The following is a 21,600-nucleotide window of genomic DNA, read 5'->3' on the forward strand; positions in this document are numbered from 1 at the left end:
CTATTAAACTAGATGTAACAAAAATCTGATCGGCATGATCACAGAATTAAAAACTCAAGGTGGAATTTGTAAACCATTGGCTCAAATATAACATTTTAATTGCAACCAGCCACTCCACAGAAGGATGTTAACAGGGTGCCCAGCCACAGAGCTGTCAAAACGAAGACCTTCCAAATACTGAAGAAAACAACGTATTGAGGGACAAAAAACAAACAGGAATTAATGATAGAACATGGTCGAGCGCTCTCTCTACTTGAGAGCAATCAACAGACTGGAAGAAACCAAGGACCAGTTCTAAAAATCACATTTTGCCGCGGTTAAAGCGGTAGACCAATGACCAAGAGACAGACGCAGAAGCAGGACTCCAAGCAGACGGGCGCTCAAAGGGGTCTCATCTAACATTTTTATAAATGATGTGGATGAGAAAATGCACAGGAAAGCAGGCAAGTTTGCATTAAACTTTTCTAGTCACAAAAATGCCAACAGACATAAGCATCTTTTTAGCATCACTCTGACAAACGTGGTAGAATGTTTTTAACCAACTTCCACTCAACTTTTCAGATGAACCAACGATCTCCATTCCCGTTGTAAGTCACACTGACTGACGCCCCAGGAGCAGTCCGACCAGCGGGCTCCTTCCTGAGCAGGCTGAGAACCTCTCCCGCAATCAGTTGAACCGCACTTCTAGTAAGAATAGCACGGATCCTAAACCTGCGTACGCAGTCACACCTTATGTGATTTTCTTAAGTGACGCGTTACTTAAATAAATGAAATAGGAGGATGAAAAGATGCCTGTGGGTTTCTATAAAAAGCAACTTGAATGCCTGGAAAACTTCCAAAGATTAGTTCATAAAAGATACAATTTTTTAAAAACTGGCACTGAATAAGGTACGGGCCTCATAATTGTACAATGGGAAAAATTAATCATAATTAACTGCAAGAGCATGTCCAAGTTTTTACTTCAAAGTCAGAAAAAATAGACAATCCACTATGGGTTTGGTTTTGGTAAGAAACATCTGTGGATCCACACTGGGAGAAAAAGTCGAGGCCTTGTATCAAAGGTTTGTCAGAAAGTATGTATGTGCAAGTTTATGTCTGAATAAAATATTTGATATGTGTATATCACTTTTATGCTCCTCTACTCTTACAACTTTTTTGACTAACTGACCAACTATTGATTTTTATTTCTTTCATTTATTTCTTTCCACTGTATTTATTAGTATGCCTACTATGTGCCAAGCACTATAACAGGGGCTGTGAATACAAAGAAAAAGGTTTTGGCCCTCCAAAAAGCCAAAATTTAATGGGGTAGAAGGAATGCTAACAAATAATAACAATCCATTATACTAAGCATCATAAGTAAATGTTAAGTGTCAAAAAAAAAAAAAAATCTAACGTAGTCTAGAGAGCAATGGAGTTCAATGGATCAGACAGACTTTAGATGAGGCCAGGAGAGAGAGTACAAGTGATATGTATTAGGTGGGAAGACACATTCTGACAGACCGCATGTGCAAAAGCAGGGCAGTGCTAAAAAGTGCTGGGGGTCCCCTAACACCAAAGTTCCCAAATTGTGAAGAGGCTGGAAAGGTAGGGCAGGAGCTGACCTGTGAGGTACGAAGTTATCTAAGTTTCAGACATAAATGACAGGGAATCATTATATTTTAAACCAAAGAATGACAGAGTCATACTTGTATTTCAGCCCAGCATCTTTTCTAAGCAGTTTAGAAAACGAATGGAAGTAAAGATACCAGTTATGAGACTATGAAAATAATCTATTAAAAAAAATAAAATCACAGCAGAACAATACTAAGGAGGTAAAATCAGATGATACATAGAAGGGTGAGTGAAAACAAGTCAAAAATTGAGAATCTGGGGCGCTTGGGTGGCTCAGTCGTTAAGCATCTGATTTCAGCTCAAGTCATGATCTCACAATACAGGCGTTCAAGCCCCACATCAGGCTCTGTGCTGACAGCTCAGAGCCTGGAGCCTGCTTCAGATTCTGTGCCTCCCTCTCTCTCTGCCTCTCCCCCACTTGTACTCCTCTCTCTCTCTCTAACAATAAATACACATTAAAAAAGAAGAATTAAAGGGGCACTTGGGTGGCTCAATTGGGTAAGTGCCAACTTTGGCCCAGGTCATGATCCCATGGTTGGTGAGTTTGAGCCCATCAGGCTCTGCTGACAGCTCAGAGCCTGGAGCCTGCATCAGATTCTGTGTCTCCCCTTCTCTCTCTGACCCTTCCCTTGCTCATGCTCTATCTCTCTCTCAAAAATAAACAAACATTTAAAAACATTTTTTTTAATAAAAAAAAAATTGAGAATCAAGGGTTGGGAATTTAGCAGCTGACAGTGAAAAATGTATTAACAAAAATAGGAAATGAAAGCTTTCTGAAGAAACATAAAGAGCACAGTTGTGAATATGATGATTTTGAAATGCTATTATATATCCAGATGGAGATAGTTAATAGGGTGTTGGCCTTCCAGGTCTAGTAATCCAGAGGTGAAGGTGTCTTTCTAGGACTCATGACCATACAGATAAAATTTGAAGATGCAGAAACAAATGGGCACACTAAGAAAGGAGAGAGAAAGATGACACACTTCCAAATACCAACTTTGGGGCCAAAAAGAGAAGGAGTAACCAATACAGGAGACTAACAAGTAACCAAAAGGAACAAGCAGGAACGTGGAAATAATACGGAAAGGGAAGTTAAAGAAGTAACCAACCATGTCAAAAACAAAAGCAAGGTCAAATAAGATCACCAATGAAACTATTGTACTTAGCAGTTAAGAGATTACTAGCAAAAGAAGCCTGAGCTTAGTCAATGGAGATGAAAACAGACATGGGAGACATGGTGATGGCAGTGACCTCAGAAAAGCCAGGAAGTAACCAGATTCTGAGAGCACTGATGTCAGGGCACCCCTAACCCAGAGAAACTTACCTGCCTGCAAGCAGGAGGGAAGGAGGTGCATAGCACTAGATAGTGACAGGGCTACAAACTGGTCAAGTGAGAAGCTGAGATGTTCTTGACCTACAGACACCTATTGTTTCCAGGACACAGACATTAATCGGGTGACAGTGAGAATGGCATTGTTTGGTAGAAGGAATGAGAAAGGCAGTGAAGTTTCAAAACTCTCCCTGTGGGCAATACAGGGGACCTCCTGAGACTCTGGGAGTGGGTCTGGAACATTTCCCTCATGGAAAAACACAAGGTCATTTCATGATGGAAAAATTATCAGTGTACATGTTTATAGAATCATGGGTGGCAAGTTATTAATAAACTTAGCACCCAAAAGTCACTATGAACAACTCAAAAAAGATATTTTTCTAATACACTCTTGAAACACATAAAATGTTAATAAAACAGGGGTGCCTGGGTGGCTCAGTCGGTTAAGTGTCTGACTTCAGCTCAGGTCATGATCTCACAGTTCATGAGTTCGAGCCCCACGTTGGACTCTGTGCTGACAGTTTGGAGCCCAGAGCCTGCTTCGGATTCTGGGTCTCCCTCTCTCTACCCTCCCCCCCCCTCAAATATGAACATTTAAAAAAATTAAAAAATATATTAATAAAACATAAACACTATCCAAATAGAGCTGAAACTAAAACATACAGCAGTACACCTTTACAGAGTTGTGATGCTCTGCATAGTATTAACCACCAGACCTTACTAAATAATGCATGTTTTTTTTAATTTTTTTAATTTTTTTTTTAATGTTTATTTATTTTTTGGACAGAGAGAGACAGAGCATGAACTGGGGAGGGACAGAGAGAGAGGGAGACACACGACACCTACCTAACAATTTAATGATTATGACGATGTGGGAGAGCTATATGAAAATGATATAATGTTTTGGTCTAGAAACATAAGCCAAATAATCTATAGGATCCTAATTTCCAGGGACTTTATAATACAATTTATACCATTTAATGCTGGCAGAGATACACTCGGGTATATTTCATTAAAACCAGAAAGAAAAAGAAATAACACATACAAAAGGAAAAATCACTACTTTACATGGCAGGTAGCAAACCTACATAAAATTAATCTGTGCGAGAATTATTTTTAATGGGTGGTGAACTAAAATGACTCAACAGAAACAAGTGGTAGTTTAAGACATCAAGATGTCAGTGGGCTATGTTAAAAGGGCAACCACGTCATGGCGTCATCAGAGACAAGACTCTCCCTGACTGGCCAGGACTCTGACCCTGTATAATGATTTTAAATTGGTGCTGATGGAAAAATATGAGCAACTCTTCACGTATAAACAAAAGAATGTAAAATACAATGTCAATCTAATAAATAGCACCTCCCAAATTTTCCTTCCCCTTAGAACTGAACAATCTACCACAAAAACTTACACTACATTATGGAAATGCAGAAATAGTGTTCAGCCTTCTCAACTCAACCTGAGTTCTCTCTCTATAAAGGAAATTTTATCTGAAAATACAAATTTACCTGGAAATAAGAGGAAAGCAGATCCATGCCACCTAACTTCTCACCAAGTTACATTCCATCTTTACTATTACTTAAGTGTTTGCATATTATCATGCCTTTCTTTTATACCTATTAGCACTTAACAGAGTCTGGTATATGGCAGATGTTCATTGAAAACACAACGTAGGGTGTGGCGGTGGGAGAAATGGGTAAAAGTGGTCAAAAGATACAAATTTCCAATTATAAAACAAACATGTCCTGCGGATGTAACGTACAGCCAGTGAATATAGTTTAAAATACTGTATTGGGGCGCCTGGGTGGCTCAGTCGGTTAAGCGTCCGACTTCGGCTCAGGTCATGATCTCACAGTCCGTGAGTTCGAGCCCCACGTCGCGCTCTGTGCTAACGGCTCAGAGCCTGGAGCCTGTTTCAGATTCTGTGTCTCCCTTTCTCTCTGCCCCTCCCCTGCTCACGCTCTGTCTCTCTCTGTCTCAAAAATAAATAAACATTAAAAAAAAAATTTTTTTTTAAATAAAAAAAAAAAAATACTGTATTGTAGGGGCACCTGGATGGCTCAGTTGGTCGAACATCCAACTCGTGGTTTCAGCTCAGGTCATGATCTCACAACTTGTGAGCTCAAGCCCCCCATCAAGCTCTGCACTGGCAGCATGGAGCCTACCTGGGATTCTCTCTCCCCCCTTCCCCTGCTCATGCTCTTGCTCTCTTTTTCAGAAAGAAAGAAAGAAAGAAAGAAAGAAAGAAAGAAAGAAAGAAAGAAAGAAAGAAAGAAAGAGAGAAAGAAAGAAAAAAAAAAGAAAGGTAGATACCGTATTGTATATTCAAAAGTTGCTAAGAGAGTCTATCTTCCGAGTTCTTATTACAAGAAAAACAAATGTGTTAACTGTACGTGGCAATGGATGTTAACTATACTTATTGTGATGATCGTTTCACAATATGTACTAACACTGAATCACTACGTCGTACACCTGAAATTAACATGTTATGTCAATTATATGTCAATATTTTCAAAGAAAATTAATGAAAACATTATGATAAAAAATAAAAGCATGATCACTTTGATAAAAATGCATGAATTCTTGCCAACTCCTGATCTTTACCATTTCCAAGATACTCATAGAATACACATTTATATAAAAGATTACTCTCCTTGGGGCGCCTGGGTGGCGCAGTCGGTTAAGCGTCCGACTTCAGCCAGGTCACGATCTCGCGGTCCGTGAGTTCGAGCCCCGCGTCAGGCTCTGGGCTGATGGCTCGGAGCCTGGAGCCTGTTTCCGATTCTGTGTCTCCCTCTCTCTCTGACCCTCCCCCGTTCATGCTCTGTCTCTCTCTGTCCCAAAAATAAATAAAAAACGTTGAAAAAAAAATTAAAAAAAAAAAAAAAAAGATTACTCTCCTTAACTATATACAAGAAACTAAACAACATAATATGTAAGAGTAGCCTATCAATGCTATAGTGCAAGCTACAACTTTTGAAACTTTCTTGCTCTTAAACTAACTAGCATGTGTGTTATCCCACTCCTATGCCATTACTAAGGATTATCTAAGAGTAACTGATATAACTGGATTTAACTGGATTTTTTTCTCTCTCTTTTTTTCCTTTGCTTAGGGATTCTGACCATATGATTTTAAAACACAAGATTTTTTTAAAGGAGTCAAATACCATGGATTGGGGGTAGAGGTGAATCACATGCAGTAATGTTGACCTTTGCAATTCCATAAACCTTTCTAAGACTTTTCTGAGGCATAGGAAGTTCCAAATCCTGCTCAACATTGCTTAAGGAAATGCTTTGTTCAGGCTGTTTTCAGAGAAAACAGTCAATAACCATGCATGTGCCTTTGAATTCAGCTGCACCAGCTGCTAACTTAATGACACTGAAATTAGGAAGCTTTGTTCTAAAGGTGGCCACAGAGGCTCCTTTGGTATACTTATAGTTCTCAAACAAACCGAATCCTTGAAAAGGCACACACAAATACACACATGTCCAGAGACTGTGTTATTTGCAAAATGAAATAAACAAGTCAAACAGCCCAAATAAAAAGTGCAAGAATTCAGGAGGGAATGCAGTGTGAAGGAAAAACCTCAATGCCTAAGCTTTCATTACTTCGCTTTAAAGGCAGAATGTATTTCTTAAAATATTTTCCTAAGAACACGGGGCATGCTATGACTCTAGTCAACAGTTATTCAGTACTTCATGTATATTTTAATAATGCCAAGAGTGGCACCAAAGGCTCAACAAGAAGTAATGTGTTGTTAAATTTTGCAATCTTTCTCCCCACCCCCCATTTTACATTTCCATTAGCAGCAGCACAAGACTCATCACCCAGCACCACATACCTGTTTAATCGTATTCAGAAGGTATTTTCTACATGCTGAGAGGCTGCGAAAGCTACAAATAAGTAAAAACAAAATCACTGATTAAAAACTAAAACAAAATACTGTGTCTTCTGCTACTGTTTTCTCATTCTTAAATATGGGGGTGGGGGGTGCATGAGTGCAGGTGCGCTCGCGTGGATACTTTGCTACCTGTAAGTATTCTTTTTCTGGGGTAAGTCAACTCTGAAATATCCAAGCGTAGGAGAGATAATCAACCCAGTGAGAATTTATAAACTGGTAGAGGATCACACCATGTCCCCCTTCTACCTTGCTCCCAGAAAATAAAACATGCCATGGGGATGAAGAGAAGACAGGGTTCTAAGACCTGGTAGTCAGGCTGTACAAGTCCTCAGGACAGCCTCCACTGACTTACAACCCACAAGTCACAGCATCTGGTCTTTATCACCTAACTTGACTCTGAGATTACCCAAAACTCAGTTGTTGGTAGGTGAGTCTGTGAGTCTCCATGCGAGTCTGGGATACATGGAGATAGAAGACCTGAATTACACGTCCTAACCAACTTTATCCTGATGGTTTAAGCCTGGCTAGATGTGGGATGTCCTTGAATGTAACAGGGAAGCAGACAAACAAATGAGGAAGTGACAGACAATGCCTGGAATGTTCCTGGAATATCAAAAAAATCATAATTTCTACACAGGATTTGAGGCACAGCACAGCAGTATGCCAAGAGGGCTCAGGTGTGAATCTATTCAACAAATATTTATGACGCATCTTTTGCCAACTCAAATGTAAGAAGGATTCCAAATTGTGTTTATGTCCTCGGGATATAAAACAGTGCTGGAACAGACAGCAGGCACTTAACATCGAAGAAAGAAGGAAAGGAAGAAAAGGGAAGAAAGAAAAGGAAGGCAGGCAAGTAAGGAACTTGGGCAGAGTAGGCATTTACTGGAACTGAGGACACAAAGATGAACAAAGTGGCAAATGAACTTCAGAGGCGCTAGCTGGAGACTCAGTCAGGGCCTCCCCCCATTTTCTAATCCAGCTTTGAGTTAATCAACTTTTTCTTGAGATATGAGACAGATAAATGAAAAGTAAACGAGTTTAGAAAAATTAAGCTTCAGGCTCCTGCTGCAAACGTTTTGAAAACAAGAATCTAAAACAAGTTTTTAATCCTGGCCACACATGAGAATTATGTAGGAAACTTAAATATGCCAGCTATTGGCACCTGGGTCCCGTGTGGGATTAAATTACCAATTAAATTACAATCGTCAAGGAGGAGGTAAAGGTATTACTATTTTTAAATACTCATGTGATTCTAATCTGCAACAAATAATGAGAACCACTGTTCCGTAAATAATGATAAAGTCTTCTGCCCAGGGTCTACTATGAACTTGACAAGCTAAAACAAAAATGCAACCTATATTTAAGAACCATGTGTATGTTTATAGCTTGTACAGTAATATATGAAACTCATTTGTTTAAGCAAACATGACCAAAAACAGGAATGGAGAAACACTAGACACTGATACAACCAAAAATTGCAAAAAAGCTTTAGATACCCAGCTCAGCACACCGACATAAAATGTCTCTAAATAGCTGAGAAATAATTACAATATAATTAAAAGTTTTCAAACACATGATTCTGACATTAATTTGAAGATTACTTATTTTGTTACAATTACCTATACTTTTTAAAAGCAGTTCTATTCATAACAGGCCCAAATTGAAAAGAACCAGGATATACCTGAATACCTCCACTTTTAAAAGTAGGTTTTATGTTCTAAAACTGATGGTGGTACACTGAACAATTCTGTGACTGTCCCAAAAACTACTGAATTGTACACTTTAGATAGGTTGAATCGGCATGCCAACTATGTCAATAAACTTGTTCTACATATAAAAGAAATTTTTTAAGTGAACTTATCTTCTCAATTAGAAATGAGTTTTTTCATAATTGTACATGGGCTGTGGCTGTTTTATTAGTATAAATCCATTTTTAATGTTAAATTTCATTTTCTTTTTCATATTCTCCTAAAATCAAGGGTGCAAGCCATACTGAAAGAATTTTGGCTTCAACAGCTTTTAAAACTCACAGCCTCGGGCGCCTGGGTGGCTCAGTCGGTTAAGCATGTGACTTTGGCTCTCAGGTCATGATCTCATAGTTTGTGAGTTCGAGCCCCGTGTCAGGCTCTGTGCTGACCGCCCAGACCCTGGAGCCTGCTTCGGTTTCTGTGTCTCTCTCTCTCTCTCTGCTCCTCCCATGCTCGTGTTCTCGCTCTCTCTCTCTCAAAAATAAACATTAAACCTTTTTTAAAAAAAAATCACAGCCTGGAGCAAAAAATGTGACATTATAAAAAGTCACATTAAATTACTGCAATTAATGATGTCATAACTGGGGAGCAGGGGATAAGATGTGATTAAGTGGAACACCTGTGTGGCTTGGCCTGTTAAGCATCCAACTCTTGATTTTGGCTCAGGTCATTATCTCATGGTTCGTGAATTCAAGCCCCACATTGAGCTCTGCACTGACTGTGCAAAACCTGCATGGGATTCTCTCTTTCTCTCTATGCCCCTCCTGCGGTGCATGTCTCTCTCTCTCTCTCTCTCTCTCTCTCTCTCTCTCTCTCTCTCTCTCTCTCCCCCCTCCCTCCCTCTGTCCCTCCCTCCCTCAAAATAAATAAACTCAAAAAAAAAAAAAATGTGATTATCAGTGAATCACTAAGTGTGATGTGATGGAAATGAATTGGGCCTAAATGTCTTAAGCCTCCAAGGTCTAGATATGACCCCACCATTTGTGAAGTGAGTATTCTTAGACAAACTATAAAATTGCTATAAAAACTGTAAGTCAGAAATTCATTATAATAGTAAGCTGAAGCAATGTTTAAGAAACCATTTGAAAACTGTTTGGTGTTTAAAAAAATAGTGTTGAAATTATTTTGGCTTTGTTGCAAAAAGAGAGATCACCAAGTTCAGAGAGTCTATGACGTGTTCCAAGAACCTCTAAAATTTTGTTCTCCACCCACTTTTCCCTGTAGCGTCTCTTAAACTGCTTAAATTTTTCCCGTCTCCATATTTGCTCATCTATAAAGGAGAGACATATTTGCCTCTTTAGAAGTTACTGAACTAGGGGCACCTGGGTGGCTCAGTCAGTTAAGCATCCGACTTCGGCTCAGGTCATGATCTCACGGTCCGTGAGTTCAATCCCCGCGTCGGGCTCTGCGCGGACAGCTCAGAGCCTGGAGCCTGTTTCAGATTCTGTGTCTCCCTCTCTCTCTGCCCCTCCCCTGTTCATGCTCTGTCTCTCTGTCTCAAAAATAAATAAACATTAAAAAAAAATTAAAAAAAAAAAGAAGTTACTGAACTCTAAATTAAGTCCTCTACTTTATTCCGGAAAATAAGTGTAGCCAATGAAATGACTGGTGCCTGGAGTCCTTTTGCCCCTTTTGGACCTAGGAAGATACAGAGGGTTTTTAGGATACTGTAATTATGTACGGCAAGCAGATTTTGTATGTTAGTTTGTTTTGTGGGTTTTTAACAAGAGTCCCAGCCAGCCAGGGGAAAGGGAAAGAACTAGAAGAAACATTATTAAGCAGCTTTGAAGTTCTGATAACTAAAAGGGCACATGACACAGAGGGTCTTATCAGGAAGGGTCCCTATTCACAGGAGAGGAGCAAATCCAAATTTCCATGCATAGAATTGCAACGTTTTTATGGTAATTAGTCCTTCTCTTTCAGAAATCCCATCCCAGTGAAGCTCTGCAAATGAATCAATTCTGTTTCCAAAAAAAGTTACACTCTTCTCCAAAACAAGTAACTGTTGCCCCCAAAAGATAACCATGTTCTTACAAAAAAAAAAAAAGCTTTCCATTTAGAAGGGGAAGACACAAGCAAATGGAAACGTTTCTACAAACTTTGTCAAGCATTACTTAAAACTGTTACAAGGCATGATTACAAATGACCGTGAATTTAATACTACTATTTAATTGAATCTTCAATTCGTTGGTAAGGATTAATTATTTCTTATATTACATTTCCTTCATTGTGTGATGATATGGAAATATATATACCCATACATGTGTGAGCTGCTCAGCTATAATTAATGATGCACTTTTATTCTCTATTATTGTGTGGAAAACATTCTGACACAAAATAAATGAAGCATAATCATTCAGTGTAATGATTCGAATGTACTGATTAATGAAATGAAATAGCTTCTCTGTTCTTTAGTTAAATTAAAACATTTACACACTGGGAATCGTAAGGGCATCCCTAAATGAATGTTTTCTAGGTGACCATTTTCCCTTATAGAAATCACCTGCCCAGCCATCACTGACTAGAAGTTCCCAGCAGTTGTAATATGTACCACTATCTTATATGCAAGAAACAAAAACTGTGTCAATTAAACTATTACACAATATTAAGCTGTCTTCAGAGATATTAAAAAGTGTGTGAGGAGGAAACAGGAGAGAATGTGACCTATATGCTTAAAAATCACTAGATGGAAAAAAAAATTGAAAGAAGAATCATCTGGGGCCCCTGTGTGGCTCAGTCAGTTAAGCATCTGACTCTTGATTTTGATTCAGGTCACAATATCCTAGTTTGTGAGTTCAAGTCCTGCATCAGGCTACGTGCTGACAGCGCGGAACCTTCTAGGAATTCATTCTCTCCCTCTCCCTCTCTTTCTCTCTCTCAAAATAAATAAACTTAAAAAAAAATCAAGAATCATCTGAATAGATAAATAGGTTGACTGATTTCCTTAGCCCCCATACAAACCTACTTAGATTTTCTGGAGACTGGGCTAAGGTACTAAAGCAGAGGACCCTTTAACAACCCAGGGGTTAGGGGAGCCAACTCCCCGTGCAATTGAAAATCCAAGTATATCTTCCGACTACGCAAAAACTTTACTACTAATGCCCTACTACTGACTGGAAGCCTTACCAATAACATATTTTAGATAGTCAATGAACACATACTTTGTATGTTATGTATATTATACAGTTTGTTCTTACAACAGAGTAACCTACAGAAAAAGAAATGTTAAATCATTTCAGAACTGCACTGTATTTATCAAAAAAAACTCCATGCAGAAGTTGATCTGTGCAGTTCAAACCAATGTTGTTCAAGGGTCAACAGTATTGGGGTGCCTTGGTGGCTCAGTCGGTTAAGTGTCCGATCTCACAGTTTGTGAGTTTGAACCCCCCATCAGTCTCGATGCTGTCAGCACAGAGCCCACTTCACATCCTCTTACCCCCCCACCCTTCCCTACTCTCTCACACACACTCACGTGAGCATGTGCTCTCTCTCTCTCTCTCTCTCAAAAATAAACATTAAAAAAAAGAGAGTCAACTGTATTTGTAAAAAGTTCCCCAGGTGAGAAATCTAGAACCAGCTGGCAGAGCTCTATCAATTATACCAGTTCTCTAATTATAAGCAACTCAAACACAATGGCAGCCATGATTAATACCACACTTTGTTTTTAACAACTGTTTATATGTATACATAAAATACTGCCTATAGTGGGAATTGGCCAGCTTGAAGATATCACTGAAAGTGTGTAGATTTTAACACTGATATTGACGAGGGCAGAGACAAAGGAAGCCCCTTAAAGTCTCTACGTTGTATTCCCTCTTCCCAGCACGGAACCCAGTCCAATGGGTGGAGCCCAGCTCCAGTGACAGCAGTATTTGTGTTACATTTTTGGTTTAGGAAGAGCTCAATGGCTTCTGTTAGGTCTACAGGTGTCCAGAGGGCCTCTGGTACCCAACTACCAACCTGGGTCACTCCTGGTCCAGGCAGCTCCAGAAAACTAGCAAAGCAATAAAGCAGTAGTACTGTTAAAGAGGCAGACAGAAGTCTTATAACCCAGCACCGCCACTTAACTGCTAGGTGATCTTGAGAATGATACTGAACCTCGATTATCACATGGAGGACTAACACGGATAATAATCAGATCTGTCACGAAGATGCACTGAGATAATACCTATAAAACACCTAGTGCAATAAATGGTACAAAGTAGGTGTCCGGTACTTAGAAAATGACGTTATCCCTATTGTTGCCTCTTCCATCTATCTCCTTTTTTATTAAAAAATTACTTTGAGCACTACAGATCTCAGTACTAATCATTCTCTCTATTAATATGCATTGATGTTTGTCTCTACTTCTAATTTACAACCTTAAAGACCATGTTTAATGTTACGTTTTTTCTCTGTTCCTAGGAGCTCAAAACATGGTATTAGGCAACCAACAGATATTTTATCAATTCAACCATTCACTCAACAGATAATAATTACAGATTTGTCACACGCAAGACAACATCCTAGGCATGGGGAATACATTGATCTCTACCCCTGAGTTTACAATCCATGCTCAGTAAGATCTAGTCCATTTTAACGAATTATTCATTGGAACAGCAGAAACGCACATATATGTATCACTACATACAGGCATAAAAAGACTCCTCCCATAGATTTACAATAACCTGTTCCCCTACTCCACTCTTATCAGAAAATAAGTCACCTTAGTTAATTATTAAAACTACCAATTTTAACTGTATAGACCATAGTCTCATGTTCAAACACCTCAAGTAATGGAGTCTAAAAGTGAAAAATGTCTATACATGCCTCATAACTTGTAAGAGAGCTGATCACAAATTATACCTAATTAAAGTAGTGTACTACAAAGTCATCGATTCAAGGACAAAAGAAATTCACAAAAATATCTTTCTATGTGATGCTATAAAATATTTCAACATATTCACAGATTGAACTTTCTCTGTAATTCCAAAATCTCATTTTCTCATGCAAAATTTCTTCCAGTTAGGAAAAAAGCCTAAGTGAGATAAAAAAAAAAAAAAAAAAAAAAAAAAAACCCTATCTTGAGGAAATTGTATGGTATTGTAAGGAGCTAAGAAAAAAATTGTACGGTATTGAAAACTAAAAAGCCTGTCAATAAAGAAAAAGCACCATTTTCTCCATTTGTTCAGCACCATACTTTGTTCCCCTCCAGTCCTACCTCATGTCCTGTAACCCCCAGATTCCACACTATGGGCTTAGACTCCTCCCACTTGCTGCAAGAATGACCCAAGACAAGATGTTTTTAAGTGAGGATGAACATGCACATATTTTTGTACAAGATGAGTATCTAGTTTGCTATTTCTGGCAAAGGACAGGGAATGTCCAAGGTTGTCAGTACAGCTTTTATCTCCTGTGATTTAACTGGACCTTTAGCAAGCACAAAATATAACTTCAAAAGAAAGTTTTTTTTCCCATGATAAAACAAAGCAAGCCAGGGAACATTTTCCAAGGTGGGGGGCACTGACAGTCCTTCAAACCAAGAAGTAAGTTGATAAAAAATTTTTAAGAGGGGAAAATTAGAAATGAAAGAAGTATTACTTTTGCAATAAGTAAAGCAAAATAAGGCAAGTATAGACCAAGTAAAGAAAAAAGTTTCGACAAAGGCAATATAGTGTACAACTAAAACATGAGGAACAGTGACTTTCAGACAAGAAGTTTAACTTCAGGTATATGACCACTGAAATGAGTGGGTAATAGATGAAATTACACAGTGGACTCAAATACCTTGGTTTTAGAAAAATTTTTAAGTGTTATTTATTTATTTTGAGAAAAAGAGAGAGAGCACAAGCAGGAGAAGGGCAGAGTGAGAGGGAGAGAGAGAGAATTCCAAGCAGGCTCTGCAATGCCTACACAGAGCCAGACATGGGGATCGAACCCACGAACCAGGAGATCATGACCTGAGCTGAAACCAACAGTCAGATGCTCAACGACTGAGCCACCCAGGCACCCCTCTAATATCCTGGTTTTACAACAGTGTGCCCCAGAGAACAGGCATCATTTCTAAAGCAATTATTAGTTAGCTCATAAAGAGTAACAGTAATGTAGACAATCCAACTGATTTCATTCCAACAAACATTCTTTAATACATTTGTTATGTACAAAACTCTGTAAGTACTCTAGGATACAGACATAAACCCAAGTCCAAAATGTGTTTTAATAAACTCAGACCATACTTTATTTTCAGAGGTTTGTGCAGTTAATGTTGATATGAGTATTAGGTTCAGACATATGAACTTGACATGTCTGTACCTCAAAAACAATTGAATAATGGTAATTTCATATGGTTCAACTTAATACATAACGCCTATCATTGACAGCCAACAAAATAACTATGAAATACAAGTCTAGACAAAGTGTCTCTATAAGTACAGAAATTAAGATTTTAAAAAAACCCAAATTCATTCATTTGACTTTGCAAAGCAGGACAGCTTCTTTGAGCAGATGGCATATGAACGAGGAATCAGGTTTTGAGAGTTGGAATAGTTAGAAGAAGGAATATAGTGAGGAAGAAGTGGCAGATGGGAATTTTAGACTGGGGACAAGCAAGAACATAAGTACAGGATCATAAAAGTTTAATAGAATAATTCAAATGGCAAAATCATCTACTTTAATGTCACTGAGCAAGTATGTGAGGTTCATTATTAAAACAGAATTTGGGGGCACCTGTGCGGTTCAGTCACTTAAGTGTCCGACTTCAGCTCAGGTCATGATCTCGCAGTCAGTGAGTTCAAGCCCTGTGTCCGGCCCTGTGCTGAAAGCTCAGAGCCTGGAACCCGCTTCAGATTCTGTGTTTCCCTCTCTCTCTGCCCCTCCCCTGCTCATGCTCTGTCTCTCTCACTCTCAAAAATGAATAAATGTTAAAAAAAAAAACTTCAATTAAAAAAAAAAAAAAAGGGGGCGTCTGGGTGGCTCAGTCGGTTGAGCGGCCGACTTCGGCTCAGGTCATGATCTCACGGTCCGTGAGTTCAAGCCCCACGTCGGGCTCTGTGCTGACAGCTCGGAGCCTGGAGCCTGTTTCGGATTCTGTGTCTCCCTCTCTCTGACCCTCCCCCATTCATGCTCTGTCTCTCTCTGTCTCAAAAATAAAAAAACGTTAAAAAAAAATTAAAAAAAAAAACCAACAGAATTTAAATTCAATTAACCTGGAGAAACTTATTTGTCTTACAATCAAAAAAAAAAAAAAACAAAAAACCGCAAACAAAATTCTAGGATGGGACACCTGCGTGGCTCAGTTGGTTAAGCCTCTGACTTCAGATCAGGTCATGATCTTAAGGTTCATGAGTTCAAGCACTGTCCACATCGGGCTCTGTGCTAACAGCTCAGAGCCTGAAGCCTGCTTTGGATTCTGTGTCTCCCTCTCTCTCTGCCCCTCCCCTGCTCACACTCTATTTCTCTCTCTATTTCTCTCTCTCTCTCTCTCTCTCTCTGTCTCTCAAAAATAAATAATTTTTTTTAATTCTAGAATAAATATAAAATTTTTTCTGAGAAATGATAAAAAGAAAATTAAATAAGAACATTAAATCAACCATTCCCTATAAAAGAGCTACAAACAGTCTCAGGTTCACAGACATTCAATATAAAATAATACACTAAAAGCTCCTCCTTCTGCTATAGACAGAGTGTATCAGATACTATTCTGTTCGGTAATGGGCAAGAGCTTTCCCCTTGACTAGTGTCCTTATGGATGCCTCTGCCTTTGCTCTAAACATTAGGGTTTCAGAAAGGCCCTACTGAATTTTAAAGGTCAAGTTCTTCCCACCATTCCATTTACAAATCACTGCAAGTAACCCATTATACATTTACTATGGAACTGGCAAAATTTAATAATCACTAGACCTTACTGAGTGCTTCGTGGGAACGGTGGCTTTTGCATGGTTATGAAGACGGTAATGAAGTCAAATCTACTGCTCCATTACACATATTATTTTTAGCCACAATAACAGTGTTCCGTTTAAGCTTTAGGACTGCATTTAAATAGATGGTTTAGGAAACAATAAAGCCTAAAAGAATACTGTAGGTGTATTCCAAATTTAGAGTGAGTAGGAAACATCAGGGGAATTTTATCTACTCCATCAAACAATAAAACACTCTGAGCCAGCAACACAAAGAAGCCAAGAAAACAGGGGATGGGAACTTTTTTTCTTATTAGAGAGTCAGCAAGCTAATAAAAATATTAATCAAAGGGCACATAAAAAAATTTTGTTTGGCAGGAATTTTTTTTTTTTTAAAGAGAAATGTCAGAAACTGTGCTAGTTACACTGCATAAATACTGGACCCAAGAGACGCACTACGTACCCGTTAAAGGAACAGGACAAGGGAAAGAATAGAGTTAAGGGACCAAGTGAAGAAGGAATGAGACACACACGCAGAGAAAAACAGAAAACACTGCAGAATACATAGAAAAACACCTATAATCAAACCCAAAAGAACACAGAATAGTGTTCTGTTTGATCTCTCACAACATTTTGGCTGACGATTAGATGTCTACTGTAGTTTCATGAATATGAGTAACTCGTTCTGCGAGTGTTCCGCAAGATGAGCAAACATTTCTAATAAATTTTAACTTGATAAACGAGCGAGGTGTTGCACTGAGGTCTTGCGTGAGTAGTTCGTGACACCGAACGTCACATGATCACAACTGAACCAATGGTTCTTGAAATTCACTTTGATACGCAAGCGCTTTGGATTACAAGCATGTTTCTAAACGAATTATGCTTGCAAACCAAGGTTTTACTGAAAAAATGGGGATACCTTATATACACTGCCTCAAAGACCATACAAAATTATGTTAATGGTTGAATATAAACCCATAGTCCAGAGGTTCTTTCTCAGCTACAGCCCATGACAACATTAGACCCTAATGCAAGAAGAATATAACTAGTACCTTTGGGAAAGTGAAATATTCCTATTAAAAGTGTTGGAAAGGGGCACCTGGGTGGCTTAGTCGGTTAAGTGTCTGACTTTGGCTCAGGTCATGATCTCACAGCTCTTGAGTTCGAGCCCCATGTCCAGCTCTGCACAGACAGCTTGGAGCCTGGAGCCTGCTTCAGATTCTGTGTGTCCCTCTCTCTCTCTGTCCCTCCCCACTCATGTGCTCTCTCTCGCTCCCTCTCTCTCTCAAAAATAAACATTAAAAAAAAGTGTTGGGAAATATCAAAACATCATAAATTAATCATTGCTTGTATGCCTGGGCACGATACAAAGTTTGTTCACAAAAGTTCTAGGAGGTTAGCTTCTTTTGTGAAATGTAGCCACAAATTTCAACAATCTTATCTCCAGTTAGAGTTTCAGGTTTAGAGAATTAGGTTGTGATTGTTTACAAGATGCTTCTACAATTCTGTGTCACTTTTTTTTCTTTTCTGAGAGTTGGGTGTGGTTTGGTTTTGGCTTTTAATTCATAGGTGATGGGAGATGAACAACAACACATTTTTAGCGCATGGTGTGAATTCAAACTCGATGGTAAGGAAGCCCACCAGGGTATGCAACTGTGTTTTGTCTAGATGTTCGCCATATGCTGTTTTACTTTCCGTGTTATTATTCGTAGGGACCATAACAACTCACAGTCCTGAGAGCCTCCAAAGTACTCACCCTTCTGGTTTCCCAGATACAAAAATGGCACAGGACCCCATCACTGATTTTTAGGTGGAGCAAGAAGGCAGTGGCAGAAAGGCACAATGAAGGGCTGGCTTTTCTTAAGGATCTGAGGCAGCAGGCGTGGCCACTGTTCCCAGCACTCTCTCTTATTACCCACGCCTGACTGCCTCTGCACAACAGACTGACATGGTCGAAGCTTTCGCCAAAGTCCACATTAGAACAGAGCAAGAGTCAGCTAACTTCTGTTGAGCGCCAGAAAGTAAGTATCTTCGGCTTTGTAAGGCAGAGTCCAAAGCAGTCACAGACGATACTTAAACAAACGTGGTGGCTGTGCACCCATAAAACTTTATTTATAAAAGCAGGCTGTGGGCCATCATTTGCCAACATCTGGCACTGACTTCTTAACTCTCAGAAGTGGTCTTTCTGGTAACAAGCTTATCCTCATTTTGAAGGGAGCACGAATCCTCGTAGCTATTGTATCATTTGGGTGCAACGGTATTGGTAACAACAAGCCTGAGTAGCAGCATTTCTTGAGGGCTTGTGATATCCCAGACACTGCACTAATTACATATAATTCCCCGAATCCTCACACCTCCTTGAGGTAGCTGTTACCATCATTCCTATTTTCAGCTACAAAGGTCAAAGTATAAATATCAAAGAGCCTTCAGTGGTGGAGGGACTAAATCCAAGATCTTTGACTTGGATCCTCAGCTGGCCCACAGGCTTCTAACTTTGGGATTCAGCACAATCAACAGGGGGCTTGTTTAAATGCCAATTCCTGGGCTCCACCTTCAAATGTTCTGATTTAGTCCCCTTGGATTAGGCCTAGGAATCTGCATTTTAACACATACTTCTGGTAAATCTGGTGCAAGTTGTCAGTGGAACACACACTGAAAAATACTACACCATCATATAGCATCCAAGCCAAAAGCCAAGTGTCTGTATGGAAACAGAGACTGTTGGTGCCTGCTAAAATCATAATCTGAGCAAACAATTACCCTCAATGGGGAAAAGTTGATTTTAAACTAATCTTACTTTCAGCCTGCTTTGTATTTTTACGCATTAAAAATTATGAAAGCTATATGGAGTTTTTAATACGGAGGTAAATATAAAAGAGGTTTAAATTTCAAAAGCCAATTTTTGTTAAAATGCCGAGCTAAATAAATCACTGATGTTTTAGGCATAGGGAGAGGCTGACTGATGATCAGCAGCATTTTTGTTTTAAAGATGTAAATCTAGAGATGTCAACTTCTCCTTGTATCTTCCAAAACTTAACTGCCTAGCACGTTTTTCTTACATGCCACTGGGGATGCTGGAGAAGAACTAGGATGTTGTTTGGCAATAACGTCACGTGGAGTTAGTTTCCGACAACACGATTTCTTGGACAAGGAGTAGGTCACAGCCCAAGATGGGAGTTCGGACATGAAGCAGGAGTCACATGAATTCGGCCATCGGAAGCACACGGGACCAGAAGCTTGGCAAGCAGCAAGCACACATGATGTGAATGTTGACGCAGGTCCGCTGCAGAAGTTGCGCAGGTCAGAGACAGAACAGCAACGTGGTTTAAAAAAAAAAAAAAAGTCCTGGGAGGATGTTCTTACTTCTGAAAGTAGCTGAGGCCCCTGGGCCCTAGGAGAGCCTCAACTTTCTGTAAGCATTCAGAATCATCTGCATAAGCAATGTCACACTAGCAGAGTTGGGGCCAACCACTCGGCCCGGGATCAGGGACTCAACATTTATTGAACACATGTCTAGGCCAAGAAACATGCTAAGTGCTGCAGCTGAACTGCTGATTAAAATGTACTCCCTGTTCTCAAGGAGCTTATTATCTGATAGAAGTGAGGCTTCTAGACCAGCTCATGCCACCCTCTTCCGGTCACGTCATTCTAAGCTTCTAGTCACCTTGTTCCTGAGCCTCAGGGGTTTTTCATCTGTAAATTAGAGGCAGTAAGGTCTTCAGTTGTTAGCGTCAAATGAAAACCTCTGTAATGTAAGGCACTACTACAGAATTAATTGGTGGTTCCCAGTACACCGTGAAGAGGAAGACAGAAGGGGGCTCTACAGGAAGCCCCCGCTGAATGCACAAACAGTAAAGGAGCAGAAAAGAAAGCACTGCCTGTTACTACACCCAGGTGCATTTTTAACAAGAACACTAATGAGGGCATGATCCAGGGTAGTTTTAGCAGCATACCCCGTATTCTTAGAAACTTCACAAGGATGAATGATTATAGGAGGGAGTGATATCCTACAGACCAGATACAAAAGCACGGTCCTGTTCTCCCTCGACACCACGGGACCCTAAGCAGAAAGGGGTCTACTAAAAACTCCACGAAAGATGGTGAGCAAACAACTCTTAGTATCTGGCAAACCTTCTGTTCAGAAACTCCACTAAGAATACCATCCTTTGGGGAAATGTACTCCACCACAGAGACTCCTGCACTAGTGAAAATGCTGGTGGCTGCTGTTTCTACTCTAGCATGCCAAAGGACTAAGAGAAAAAAATGAGGGCCACTCAGAATCAGAATATGTTCTTTAGCTGATACTTTTATGGACTTAACTTGATTTATAAGAAAGAGTATATGGCTGGGATTCCGAATACCTTTCCGGTATTCTAGATCACTATACAGATCTGTAACCTCAAGGTCTTTCAACAACGGAATTTGTCTGACAAATTAGAATCAGAGTATTTCCTATTTTTTAAAAGGCTCTGATGATGACCAAATAGGATGACAAACGTGAAAGTTCTTTGAAGTGTTACAATCACTTACAAGTAATTATGATTAAAGATACAAACTTCAGGGGCGCCTGGGTGGCTCAGTCAGTTGAGCGTCCGACTTCGGCTCAGGTCATGATCTCACAGCTCTTGGGTTTGAGCCCCACGTCGGGCTCTGTGCCGACAGCTCAGAGCCTGGAGCCTGCTTCAGACTCTGCGTCTCCCTCTCTCTCTGCCCCTAACCCACTCACATCCTGTCTCTGTCTCTCTCAAAAATAAATAAACATTAAAAAAAAAAAGATACAAACTTCAATTGTATGCATATGAGGATGCTTCAAGATAGGCTTTATTTTTTAGACTGTGCTATAAACAACTGTATTGTGTCCAAAGTTCTTAAAAAATAATATGCAGTAAGTTATTCTACCACCTCTAGTGCAACTGTGCAATTATCATTTGTAAAACCCTCATGCTTTAGTTATCGAAAAAAGTTAATAAAATTCTAAATACAAACCCAAGTTTAATTTCCATAAAATTCATTTTTATTTTATTCATATTGTAATATATCCATTGCTTTTCAGGTATATGATAGGGTAAATAAGTCTATTAACACACACACTCACACACACACACACACACACACACACACACACACA

General features: G+C 39.4%; 1 protein-coding gene across 8 annotated transcripts in view; it reads right to left on the reverse strand.

Annotated features, from left to right (window-relative positions):
* Positions 1-21,600, reverse strand: part of KLF12 (Kruppel like factor 12) — a 1,146,238-nt gene that overhangs the window by 367,298 nt on the left and 757,340 nt on the right. For 2 of the 8 annotated variants that reach the window (XM_042978225.1, XM_042978240.1), the window contains exon 2: positions 6,788-6,839. The exons of the other annotated variants lie outside the window; for them this stretch is intronic. The gene's annotated coding sequence lies outside the window, so the exon portion shown is untranslated. The remainder of the gene's footprint in view (positions 1-6,787; positions 6,840-21,600) is intronic. 8 annotated transcript variants of the gene reach the window in all.

The sequence above is a fragment of the Panthera tigris genome, chromosome A1 (assembly GCF_018350195.1).
Source record: "Panthera tigris isolate Pti1 chromosome A1, P.tigris_Pti1_mat1.1, whole genome shotgun sequence".
Classification (NCBI taxonomy): Eukaryota; Metazoa; Chordata; class Mammalia; order Carnivora; family Felidae; genus Panthera; species Panthera tigris.